This window comes from Plectropomus leopardus, chromosome 8 (assembly GCF_026936395.1).
Source record: "Plectropomus leopardus strain MGB_pleo_1.0 chromosome 8, ASM2693639v1, whole genome shotgun sequence".
Lineage (NCBI taxonomy): Eukaryota > Metazoa > Chordata > Actinopteri > Perciformes > Serranidae > Plectropomus > Plectropomus leopardus.
Window position 1 is genome coordinate 24,035,512 of NC_142183.1, and position 13,396 is coordinate 24,048,907.

Consider the following 13,396-nt stretch of genomic DNA (forward strand, 5'->3'; position numbering starts at 1 on the left):
GAAATACAAATATTCACCTTCGGGTATACAATGTATCTTGCTTGTGCCATCTTCTGACAGAGTGATATTTGTTCAAAGACTTCATACAATGATATGTACTGTTTTCATTTAATTGATTTTCGGTCTGGGAGTCAATATCTCTGTGGAGAAACAAAACAGTAATTTGCAGCTCCCATTACACAACCTGCATTGGGGTTTTTTTCTGTTGTTTTTTTTTGGGTTTTTTTTGTGGCACTGTGTGCCCCTCGATGTACTTTAGTTCGGTAATGCCAATGATTTTGCATTATTTAGTGCTACAATCTGATTCTCTTTTATTAAGAGCTTTCAGATATGTTCAGAGACCTTAGTTTAGTATTTATGTAGTTTAGTACCGAGGGAGTACAATAATACATCAATTATTACAGCCTCATATTCCACAGTCGTGATGTTATATCGCTGATATGTTATCTGATGACATATTAAAGGTTGAGGGGACCTTCAATTTATATCCTTGGGAAACCAAGGTCATTCTGCAATTGCTGGGCAGTAAAACAGCCCAAACACGACTAAGTATAGCAGGTCACACAAATGCCCCTATTGGTGTGAATATATTTTGGGATTTACTAGTGTGGCTATTAAAAGGGCATCTGGCTCGGAAAGCAAAGGCGAAGGCCAGCCAGGGATTCACACAAAACTCTGAAATGTCTATTTGTGCGAGTTAATAGCCCCTGCCACCAAAACCAAAGGTGAAAGAATAGCTTAATCACTGCATTGGCAACACCTGCCACTGTGCATGCATTGCATTATGAATTGCCTATTGGGCACTTTATGAGTCTCACACTCAAAGACACTCAATTTAAGGACCACTTGAAAATATGAAAAAAAAAAAGATCTGGCAGCAAGCGGCATACCTGGAAATTTCAGCTCTACCCCCTGATTCAGTTTTAGGTCAGACTGTGCTGAGGTGGAAATGGAAATGCCATCTCTTGTTGCTCTACAATGCCATGTCAGTGTGAGCGAGAGAGCTGCTCGGTAAATATTAGTCTTCCGTCTTTGAGGAGCCACTCAAATCTCCATCCGCAAAACTCAAATTTTTTCGTGACACTACTGGGATGAATAAGAATAACGTTTACTAATGATTAGGATGCAAATGAAAGCTTCACAAGAAGCACATCTTCCATCACTAACAGTAAAAGGTCAAACATCCATCAATAAAGCATCTCAACCACAAACACTGACACAAGGTTGACATTTTCCTTCAGTGAACCGACGCTCCATCTGTGCACTTCATTTTGCCATCTTTGGGTGAAGTGTTCCATTTTTACATGAGACGCTGCGGAGGACCCCTTGACCAGATGAAAGCAATTGTCGGCTTTGCTGTTTGATGTCTTTGTAATGCATATTTACTGTTTTGGTGGAAGTACTGCGATCATCTAAACGTGTTTTCATCTCAGGGCACTGTTACGGCACAGATTGTTTTGCATACTGAAAGTCACTACTGTACCGTAGAAATTGATTTCTTAATGTCACAGTTTTCTCAAATGTCATGCTTATGAAATATAATGAGCTTTGTTCCTGTTTCCATTTGTTGTAAGATGAAAAAGAAGGACAAATCCTCATTAAAAATACATCAGCAATCTGAGTTCAAGTCACAACAGTGAGAGGGAATTTGTTGTTCATTCAGTGTAGAACATCTTTACACAACGCTGCTGTGATGATTCTGAGCAGGTGGTTAAACTTAAAGAAACAGTGCCTCAAAACATCTTGAAATTATTCATATACATAACCTTTCAGAGTTGAAGCTGAGTCAGTATCCATAAAACCAGCCGGGATAATAGTTTCTGCGCGATCAAAGTTGAAAGAAAGAAGTTAACTAAAAGACTGCTTTTATTCTGCTGCCTCATGGTGTCCATATTTCACTCTCTAATGCAGGAACTATGATTTTTCAGCAGATCTGGCCAATGAGAGTAAATGGAAACAAGTGAATTTTCCACAGTTATGAGCCTAAACAATCAGGCAGTAATTGTTTTTGATTTAAAAAAAAAGCACAATATCCTATATGCAGATTGTCTTGTTATCTGACAACATTTTAAACCCCTGTTGAAAAATGCTGGAAATGGCAGTATCTTGTTATTTTTGTTTGCTATCAGAGCTAATTTCAAAAATTGCATTTCCTGTGCCTGCTTCACAAGCATGACACTGTGGGTTTTGCCTGTTAGCAATATCAAGTAGTATGAAATTGTTTGCATTACCAGTTAAACACTTAAAACACCTCTCATTATAGGCAAAGATAAGGCAAAGAAAAACATAAAAGTAGCCAAAATCGCATTATGGCCACTACGAAGTCTCTTCTTCATGCCGCCTTTGCATTTTCACATAGGACCAAACAATGCTCTAGTGTGTTATTTCTGAAAGCATGCTGGCATCTTGTAAGCAAAAGAGGCGTGACGAGTGGGATATGTAACACAACAGTGTCAGCCTCTTATGTTGCATATAACATAAACTTCAGCAGAGCTTTATGAACAATAACAATGGCATAAAATGGAAACAACAATAGTGTGCCATCTCTATGATATGGTGGCTGACCTTGTCCTCTGCTCTAAAGGGTAAGGAGCTCCTGAATGTCATTGTTTTTCCAATTTGTGGACATCAAAACATCACACCCATGCTGCTCATGATTTGGTCCTGCCTGCTCTCCCTCTTACACAGACACCATTTTGCCGCTCTTACTACCTCCACTACCAGCCTAAAGGCGAGACAACTGTCTTATTCTGCAACCTTTTATACAGAGCAACGAGGTGGCATAACAGCATGATATTCCAGCTTTAAAAAGACAATTTAAAGGGGCTAAAGACTCAACAGTATGCCTCTGGTAAAGTAGGTGCTGCTAGAGGACAAGTCTTGTCAATGGACTGGAGTAAACACAGCAGAAGCTGTTCTGCTAGAGAAGCAAATTAGCAAAAGAATAACATAATGGATTCTTGTGCATGTGTTAGTGTTTCCTGACAGTCCATAGTCGCCTATAGGCTACAGTTATTTTGACCAGGAAAAAGTCTGCACTTCAGGTTTGCGTCTTTCCTCTGACTGGTAGCTCTTAGTCAGTTTGTATGTGTCTCCCAGAGACCTGATGCTGGATTATGTCTTTGATTATGTCTGAATAATGTAATGCTAAGCAGACTACAGGGCAGATAGACTTCTAAACACACTAACTAAAAAGTCCAAAGGTGTATGAATGAATTAAAATGAACTCATGTCTCATGTATGTGAATAAGTGCCATTGTACCACATACAGGCACAAAAGAGGATGAAATAGGAAATAATGCCTACATGTGTGTTGACTCAGCAGGGAAAACATTAAATGAGAAAAGTTGATTTTTGGGAATATAAATATTTGAAAGCAACACAGAATGCCTGAGGGCCTCACTGCATTATATTCCATTATGCTTTCATATTTTAAAACCTCTCCTACCACTTGAATTTTTGGTTCACCTACATTAATTAAGATATTTCCTTCACAAATCCATGCAGAAAAAATCTAAAGAATGCCAGAAATAAAATGTAATGGTGATGGGGGGGGGGGGACCCCATGCTCATTGTGTCTCTGGTAATATTGAAATGAAACCTATGCTCTTGCCCATGATGCAAGGGGAGAAAAGTGAGGCTGGATTAATGCATGCATTGTTTCCTGTGAATGCTGTTTATGGGTGGGTAATCTGAATGGAAAAAAACGGCAACCACGAGTAGCCTCAAAAACATGGTTTCATTTACTGATTAAATTTACAATTCTAACTTTCACTATATTACAGCCTGTTCAGCTGCAATATGTCAGTCTATTTATATTGTTTCATGTCTGTCTGGATTTCAAAGTATTGCATGAAGGAAACGCTGCGAGGGAACCCAGTTGGAGGTTCCAGATTTTGGACGTTGCCATCAGTGTGTGAAAACACAATTAGACTTGATTGGTTCCCCTCCCTAAACAACCGAGCAAATTCTTTCAATCAAGGAGGTCTCCAGCATTTGAAATGACACACTCTCTGGATGTGGTGCAGATTGCGCTGTGAGCCAATCAAAGCACTGCAACTGAGAACTTACTTTATAGAGGATTTGATACAGGAATAATTATTATAAAGTGCTTTTTAACGACATAATCAAAAACAATTTTGTGAAAATAACATGCAACCTATAAATGTTTGAGCAGTGCTGAATTTAAAAATCATTCTATGTGGAGTGGATTGGAGGTCCTGCTGTGTAAGTGCTGTTTGACATCAGCTGCTCCATTATTTCTAGGGACTGAGTCCTACTCAGAGTTATTCCCCTTCAGTTTTAATCAATACTTTTCAAGAGTTTTAAACTAAAGAGGAAACATCTTCTGTGGGACGCTGAAAAGCCAGGCATTGGGAAACAATAGGCCCCATCCTGGCCCTGTCTTGCAGAGCCAGACGTTTGTTGCAGTGTGTCTGGCAAGAGCGGCTTAAGAGTTAATTTCCTGGCAGTGATTTGTAGGAGAGCAGCATCAACAAGCTGCTGCAGACTGGAGCATGAAAACCATTACTTCAATCCCTCACTCCCTGACATTAATAGGATGAATAAATGTTTTTGTTCTCTGCTTAATTTGGATGAATTCATCCAAATGGCAATGAAAACAAGTAAATATCCATCTCAGCTCTCCTCCTGATAATAGAAGACAAAGAGAACTCACTCTGCCTTCGCTTTTTCTTCCACCTACTGTTTGAGAATTCCTCTGCTCGGCGCCAAGCTCATATATCAGATGATAACCGAAATGACTGAGACTGGGAACACTTACTGAGGGAGGCTCTTTATTTTAAGTCTATTCACCCTTGCCACACAGGAGGTTGTCATGCCGAATTTTATTCCGTAGTAACTCAGAGAACAATTTTTGTGATCCCAGACATCCAATGTGACAAATGAGACGCACCCAGACAGTTTATATCCAGCATATGAACATGTAGTAAAAGAAATAAATAAAAAAAGTCATTTCCATACTCATTTTATAGAGTGGTGCAAGGATACAATAAATTAATGGAAGCGGGGGGTGTGTGTGTGTGTCAAAGACACACACATGGTCACTTTGTGTGTTGGACCTTAGAACAACATTTACATTATAAGCAAATGTGGTCAAAACAAATACATATCCGATCACTGGCTATGTGGCCACTGTAAGCACCGAGATATTGGAATTCATGTGTGTTTTCTCCATACATCCAGGTTTTTCCATGTCATACATCACTGCGCAGACCCAGATCATTCACCATACAGTGTCTGAGCTATCCACTGGAACTACAGAAGGCTGCCGTAGCCATACTGTTGCTCCACTGCCAGACGCTTTGTGACACAGACAGCCTGTCCACATTTTGAGTCCTGCCGTGACTTGCCACAAGGTGAAAACAAAGATATTGGAAAGTAGGCCTGCACACAAAAGTTTTTGTCGATTGGCTCATAATCCCAAAGCCTCGATAGTCCTAAAAATATCCCATTGGGCTGAAAGCCCATTTTACTACAGCCTGTTATCCCAAAAACAAACACACATTGCTCCCCAAAAGTTGCATACTCTCCTAAACAGATGCACATGGCTAATTATTACGCAGAATGAGGAAAGTCTGATGACATAACTCTGAATACTAATTAGGCATGTGCTTCTATATGGGAGCGTGCTATGATGACATGCCCTCATTAACAACGGGAAGTCCATCCCTCAACATATGACAATTTGTCATCCAACCTCTACAACAAATCATTCCAAGATAAAAGCTTGTACCACTATGTCATTCATTTTTCTCCCAAATGCCTATTTTGCAAATGTGGCATTTCTTGGTGTCGCTCCAATGTGCATTTGTATTACATGAATGTAAACAGTCTGGGCCAGAAGAAGACAAAGAAAATCAATGTGGAGGCACAAAACAATATTTGAGCCCTATAAAGGTAACACAGACTATTAAGTCTGAATTAGCCTTTAACTTTACTTACAGGTGTAAATGAGCATTCATTAATATGTTTTACCAAAAGGTGGCTCGTCTGTAGAGGGCTATTTATGATTTCTGTAGTGTTGGTGGTAAAAGCAAGCATATCTGTCCACGCACTATTTAATTCTCTACTTTCCTCCAAAATTGGATTTGGAATCAATAGATAGCTTCGCTAGGGAGACTCAAAAGTAGTCACCACTTTAAGGTTCAGCTAAATTTAGGGGAAAAGGCACCAGGCCGTAGATGTATGACGTTCATTACAGACGAAATGTTCAGTTTTTTCTTTTAAATCTGTGTATTGGCTACACATTTTCACAACTGAAAAATGTAAGAGTCACTACAGGCCTACACAATAATAAGTAAGAATTTAAATGTTAAAAAGTAACCTTTTTTCTATACTAGAGCCTGACCGATATATCAATCAGCAGATCAATCAGATTTTATTAGCCAATACTGGTCCGTATGCACACTATGAAAAATTTGTTTCTGTCAGTGCATAATGAAGAAATGTTTAGAGTAATTTAGAAACATCTAATTCCCAATTAGGTTTCCTGTTTCAGTGCACTGATCTCATTTTTGACAATTAAGGTTATTGTTAAAGTGTAAAATTCCCTGCCTCCATTATATATTTTCATCTCAAATATTTGATAAGAAAAAAAACTGCACTGCATAATTGCACATATATATATAATATTTGCTTATATATCCATTTCAGAATTGTTTACTCTGGTATATTGGTATCTGCATCAGCCGGGCTCTATTCAATACAAAATATTTTTTTGCCAAAGCCACAGGGAGTCACTGAGGAGGGGCTGTACGTGAACATACTGTAGTCTAAGTGTAAAGTCATCCAAGATGAAGTCAAGAGGGACTGATCTGAGCTGCTCAAGTGCACAAGTTATACTTTTTCTGGTATATTTAGCAGTAACAGGACTTGAGAAGGGCCGACCCTGATTTTCCCACTGCTTGTGAAATCACAGGATTGCAATCAGATTTATGATCCAGCCAGCCAAGACGCATTTATGTGGTTAAGTGTAAATGAAAGTGTCTTAAATCACATCTGGACTTAATCCGGACATAAGATGCTTAAAATGATGTGTAAATGAGGCCAATTGTTTTAAACCTCAAACAGGAAGTATCCAGATGACAGCCTATAGTATTACTACTTAACCAACATCCAGCAGACTGCAGCGCGTGGGTCAGGAGGCCGTGAGCACAGTGCGGGCTATTCAGCTCTCTGAGGAGCGCAGCAGTAAGTGAAAAACAACAACACAAACTTGTATGATGGACTAACTTTTGCTCTACCACATTGTTCACACACAGCCGTGCATTTCCTCTGCTCCCTAAATCCCTGGCTGAATTACCCACATTCACCATCTTTAGTTTGGGAAAGGGACATGAGAGAGAAAGGCAGAGTCACTTACTACACAAAGAAAAACTCAAATCAATGCTACATCACCCGCGCCGCTGCTGCTTCAGCACCGTTTTCACGCACACGCATACGGTAGGTTGAGGTTATTTTGATTGGATCTAAAACTATTCTTTTGAAGGCCTGAATAACTTGGGTGGACTGAGGTGACGGTCCATAGCTGTGACGGCCTCACCATAAAATGACTGCGATCAGAGAGATATGAGAGATAGACATCAAAGGTCACAAATAAACCCTGTTGAAGGTGAAAACTCTCCACAAGTACACACCGTACTTGACCATTCTCCTTTTTAGAGAGAGGAAGAGTCTCACCTTGAGTTTTGGCACGAGAGGCAGCCTTTGTTAATTTTTAATGCATTTGGAAACTAGTAATTAAGTCCCCCCCCCCCAATGGACTGGGAAATTGACATGCTCTGGAGAGCCAGTGAGTAATTATATTTGTAAAGAGCAGTGATACAAGATACTCCCCTCTGACTGGGACTCATTACACATCATTAGAGAGGCGCGGCAACTAGGCACACGCACCACGTGCACAGACCACACACACAAATGCACGTTTTGAGACACACACACACACACACACACACACACACACACAATGTCTCTTTCTATCACTCTCACTTTGTCTCACACACACACACACACACACACACACACACACACACACACACACACACACACAATGTCTCTCTCTCTCTCTCTCTCTCTCTCTCTCTCTCTCACACACACACACACACACATGCATACAGATCAATGAGCAGATATCCAAACAGTGTTTCTCTTTGGTAAACAAACTCTTTAGGTCCCGCTGACCTGAGCAGAGTGTGACAGGTCCCGACAGGATGGTCCGGACAGTTTAAAATTCTCCATATCTCATCTGGTGATAATCATGCTGCGGTGGGTCAATAACTAATTAAAGATTAAAAAATGAATTCTCATTCATCTAAATAGTGAAAGGTTCAGATATGAAAGTTTCCAAATGGGGCCTCAGGAGAATTGTGGTCCACCCTTTGAAGCAATAATTACCATTACAGCAGCGTAGGGCTAAGAGCTGCAGGGGGATGATAGAACAGCACTAGAAACTTAGTGGACTCCTCTTTAATTGGAACAGGAGTGGCAGCAGCTCTACACATCACCGTCTCCGGATAGAATTTGTACGACTCTTCTCCATGTTACCTCTTTTTTTTCTACAGTATTTTTCCTCTCATCTTTTTTCCCCTCTCTGTGAGTTTTTTTGTGTTTCACTGTAGAATCTGCAGCCGCCATGCACATATTGTAAAACCAGGCTGAAATATAGACTAAATCCACTGCGGCTGCCTGTCTTTTGGAAACCACCAAACAAATGCTAAATCTATATTTCATAATGTGCTGAGCACCATCTTCCAATATCTTTGCTCCATTTGAGTGAAATGTTGAAAAGCCCTGCAAAGCTGGAATTAGTATTGCTACAAAAAAAGTGCAAAAAAAAAATAAATTAATGCAAAACATAAATAAAACATTCAACACTGACATTTACCAAGCTTTCACTGCTGTCCAATTTGTTGGGAATTTGCTTGTGAAAAAGTTTGTTTTCACTTTTCACATTCAGTACAGATCTGTTAGTTGATGCCTAATAGTTTAGGCTTATTGTTTCTGTGAAATTAGTAACTATTCAGATTGTTGTGTGTATTTCAAAGGTGTTTACTGCATTATTAATGCCATATTCAGATTGCCCAGGGACGGTGGGAGAGCTATATTAGTGTCAGAAAGTGTAGTTTGTTGCCTTGTCTGCTTTCACTTTAAACTCATTATCTTGTCTAATTCTCTCTGCCTCCATTATTCCCTCATCCCTTTAAGCAGCCTAATTAAAAGAGCTTTCATTTTTTCATTCATATTTATTTATTTATCCTGCATTTCTTCATGAAACTGCGTCACCCAGCGTAGAATCTAAATTACTTCTTTTATTTTCATTATTTAAATGAAGGGAGCCCTGCTAAAGAGTCGTTGAATAAGGAGAAGTAAAAAACTGGAGTATTTGCTCTCATCCAGCTGTCAGATGACCTGATGTTACACTGATTTAAGCTTTCAACTGTGTGTACAAGCAGCTAATGTACAGTGTCCAATACAAACAGCGAATCTACTCCACCTAATGCTGTCTAGACTAGATTAGCGCTGAAACTGTTAGCGACCCCCATATCCAATAAAAAAAAACAGCAAACAAATATAAAATGAAGACATGTAATTATGATTTCTCATGTTCTGAGTGTTGCAATTTACACTTTATGACTGAAAATCTTCAGACAGCTTAGTGTTAATTGGCCCATCATGGTCTGATTTCTCTCTGGCCCTGGTTTTATTTGGTTTATATGAGTGTGTCTGTAATAACAGTTTAAAGCCGTACCATGGGGAGATTATCAGACCATGCTACAGCGATGGACATTATCGCTCAACTACATGCATCACTTCTTCTCTGCTCATTTCTCAGAATGGCTGCTGGGGAGCTCACCAAGAGAGCTGCTTTGGGAACTGTGCATGTGTGTATGTCTGTGTGTGCTTTGTGCAAAACTGCATCTGTATATGAGTGTGTGGGGGAATTGTTTTGGCTCATGTCTCACTGTAGGTTTGTTTGTGTGAATACAAGCATGTGTGCGAGCATGCACGTGCTCAGAGCTCTCGTATGTGTTGTTCGAGGGTGTGTGTGCATGCATGTAGAATGACATTTAGCGAAATGTGGCAGCGAGAGAAGAAACATCTGACTCATAATTGAAGTGCCATGAAAGAAATATGATCATGAATCCGTATTAGGCTTACGTGCTCGGCTTTAAACCAGCGGCGGCAGCAGCGGCACGAGGCAGCACGCTCAGATCAGTACTTCGACTACCTTACCACCCTGAAGGCTGATTACAATGCTCAAAATGATACTCCACAAAAATGACAGAGGAAAACACAGCGCATTCAAGGCGAGCAATCCTGATGACAAAATCGATAGGCCGTAGCGCTCTCATCTCCATCAAAAAGAGAGTCTAAGGATGAATGTAGCTGCGCCTGTGTGATTCAGCCACACCAGTCATCTCAATGTCCTGGAGGATAAGCCGGCACCCACTCCTCTGTCACCCTCCTGCTCCTGACATGAGGAGCTCTGTGAGCAGAAAGGTGAGGCAGACTGCTCCTTTAAGGATAAGGCTGGTCATCAGTAATTTTTCTTCTTGTCAAACAAACGCCATCAGAAGACCAACGTCAACAAAGAATTGATCTGGTTAACAAGCATGTGGAGCCAAAAGCCTGATATTGCTCAGTGGTAGTGGTGGTCCGGACACCTTTTTTAAATTTTTTGCCTTTTGACCCTTTAAAGGAGCTGTATGTGACATTCAAAGCATATCTGTGATTTAGGGTCTGAGCCGGGATTTTCCTATCTTTCTACAAATACATTCCACCATCATGGGTCGGGACAGCATTATCAATTGTAACTGCAATATTTTTAAAAACGCCAAAATATTTAAGATAACAAAATCAAAATTTTTAGTCCAGTGGGGAAACTCACAATATAACAGCAGCTATGAGGTATGACAAAGTATAAGCAGTGAAGTAACAATACAATAGCAATAAAAAATAAAAAAAATAAAAATATTAAGATATTAAAATGTTAGATAATAAAAAACATGGTGCCAAGTATTATGATTAAAAAAACAAGGTGCAAAAACAGTAACATAAATAAAATAAAATTACAAAAAAGAATTTGCCAACAAAAACAGTCTAGAAAGAAATAAAATAAATATAAGAAATATTTTTGTATAAGTCCAGTTGGTGTGTGTGTGTGAGTGTGGTCTACTGGGAGCAGTGGATTAATAAAGGATTATCTTATCTTCTATTTTGACCAATGCCAGCCTTCATCGAGGCTTTGAAAAACATATAAAATAAAGGTATGACCCTACCTATATAGCAACTGGTAACTTAAGTATAATTTAATGCAAATACTTAGGTACTTTTTTTTTTAATTCTTTATTTTTCTGGACATCATTATATGGTACAGAACATACATTAATAAAGATAGTTCAGTTTCCCTTGCTGTTCAGTTTTTTTTTCCCTGAGATGAATAGTACTTAAGTACATTTTGAATGCAGGACTTCTACTTGTAACAGAATATTTCTACACTGTGGTACGGATACTATTACTTAAGTAGAATATCTGAGTACTTTGTCCACCTTTGGGGACTGGTCCTCCATAAACATAACTTTGGACTTAAAGGGATTTTTGAACCAAACCAACTACATACATTTCTATAAAGCAGCCAGGCTGCTTTATAGACACAGCCTGTGGAACAGCTTTTTGGAGGACCTAAAGGTGGCAGAGAGTGTGAATATCTTTAAAAGAAATGTAAAACATACCATTCTGAACCTGGCTTTATCAAGTGTATTTTAATCTTCCTTCACTTTTACTGTTACTGCATGACTCTGACTATAATTTTTAGTTTTGATACATTATATTCTATTTTCATTGGTTTTGATAATTCCTTCTCATGTTTTTATGTTCAGCATTTGGAGTTGCATTTTATGTACAACTTGTGCTATGCAAATAAAGTGAGAAAATTAGAGACAAATTGGCAAAGAACAGAGAAGCTTGGATTACAACACGAACAGAGGGAGTGTGACTTTATTCTCTGCTCAGGGCGCCATTACTCCACTATATCTTTACAGAGTAAATAGTTGTTTGCTGCAATATAAGCGCTGTGAATGTCACATACAGCTCCTTTCAAACAAAGCCATATGCACAGATTCTACATTTCTCACATTTTGAAAGCCTGAAAAGGTACAAATATTCAAGTCATAACAAAAAAAAAAAAAAGAGAGACCACCACTGCTGCCTGGTGCAACATGTTCCTTTATCATGATGATCATGGACACTGTAGTGTATCTAACTTAATGCATCATCCTGCTGCTGCAACATTCACTAACACACCAGAGGATTGTGTTCCCCAGTTCAATATTCTCTTAACACACATTAACCCTCATATTGTGGTCACGTAAAACTGACCCATATCAAATTAAAATATTCTAGAAATATCATCCAGTTAACCTTGACCTTTGGAGATGGAAATAGCTTAACTTGAACTTGACCCTAACCAGAACTTGACCTTAACCTGTTTGGATATGGCAGTAGTTATTGATTTCCTAACACTAAGACATTTCGTAATGATTTTCCTTCTTTTTCATCTTTTGTTTTTCATTTTTCCTCTCTTTTAATTGGTTAATTAATCAGTTGACTGATTGTTATTGTTTTAAATTTAGGGCTGAAACATGTTTGGGAGTTATTCTCATACAAAAGGGGTAATAATTATCTACACTAATACCCACGCCAGTGCAATCTCATGTCTCTCAGAGTCATAATTATAGTCCCCTAAACAAACTCATGTCATATTAAGGGAATAAAGAGCCGGGGAACACTTTTTACAGGTTCTCATTATGTGCTATTAAAAGCTGGGGAACACATGAATGACCCCACACGGCAGCAGTGAATACTAAAACAATACTATGTAACTTTTGAAGAAAGAAGAAGAAGGAGTACATTCATTCTCGTACAAATGAAATATTTAAAAGTTATAAAACACACGCTTGCCCTATTCACTCCACTCCAGGGTTTTGGTGAAAGAGTCTTACTTGGCCTGGTGTAAGTAGCAGGGTACAGTGGCTCATGCTAGCTGATGTTAGAAAACTTCAAATAAATATTCCTTCGTAGACAGTCAGTTTTCAAACACTCTGCTCTTCTCTGCTGGTGTTACACTACATTTTGGCTTTTGCTGCTGTTAAGCAAATATTCTATTTGATATGCTGCTGAAAGTGTCCCCAACAAATGCAATATTTACCTCTCTCAGATAAACATCTGCCAAAAAATATAGTGCCCAGCTGTTTTTGGAAATTACTCGAACTTGAAGCTAAAACTGGAATAATATATTTCCTACTTGTGATGTTTTAAAGATTTACATCTGCAGGCTTGGGGCAGTGAGCCACACTAAGTATAGAGACAGAACTGA

The 13,396-nt window shown here is 39.0% G+C and overlaps 1 protein-coding gene across 3 annotated transcripts in view; it reads right to left on the reverse strand.

Annotated features, from left to right (window-relative positions):
* Window positions 1-13,396, reverse strand: part of nlgn3a (neuroligin 3a) — a 224,491-nt gene that overhangs the window by 72,757 nt on the left and 138,338 nt on the right. The gene's annotated exons all lie outside the window — the stretch shown is intronic.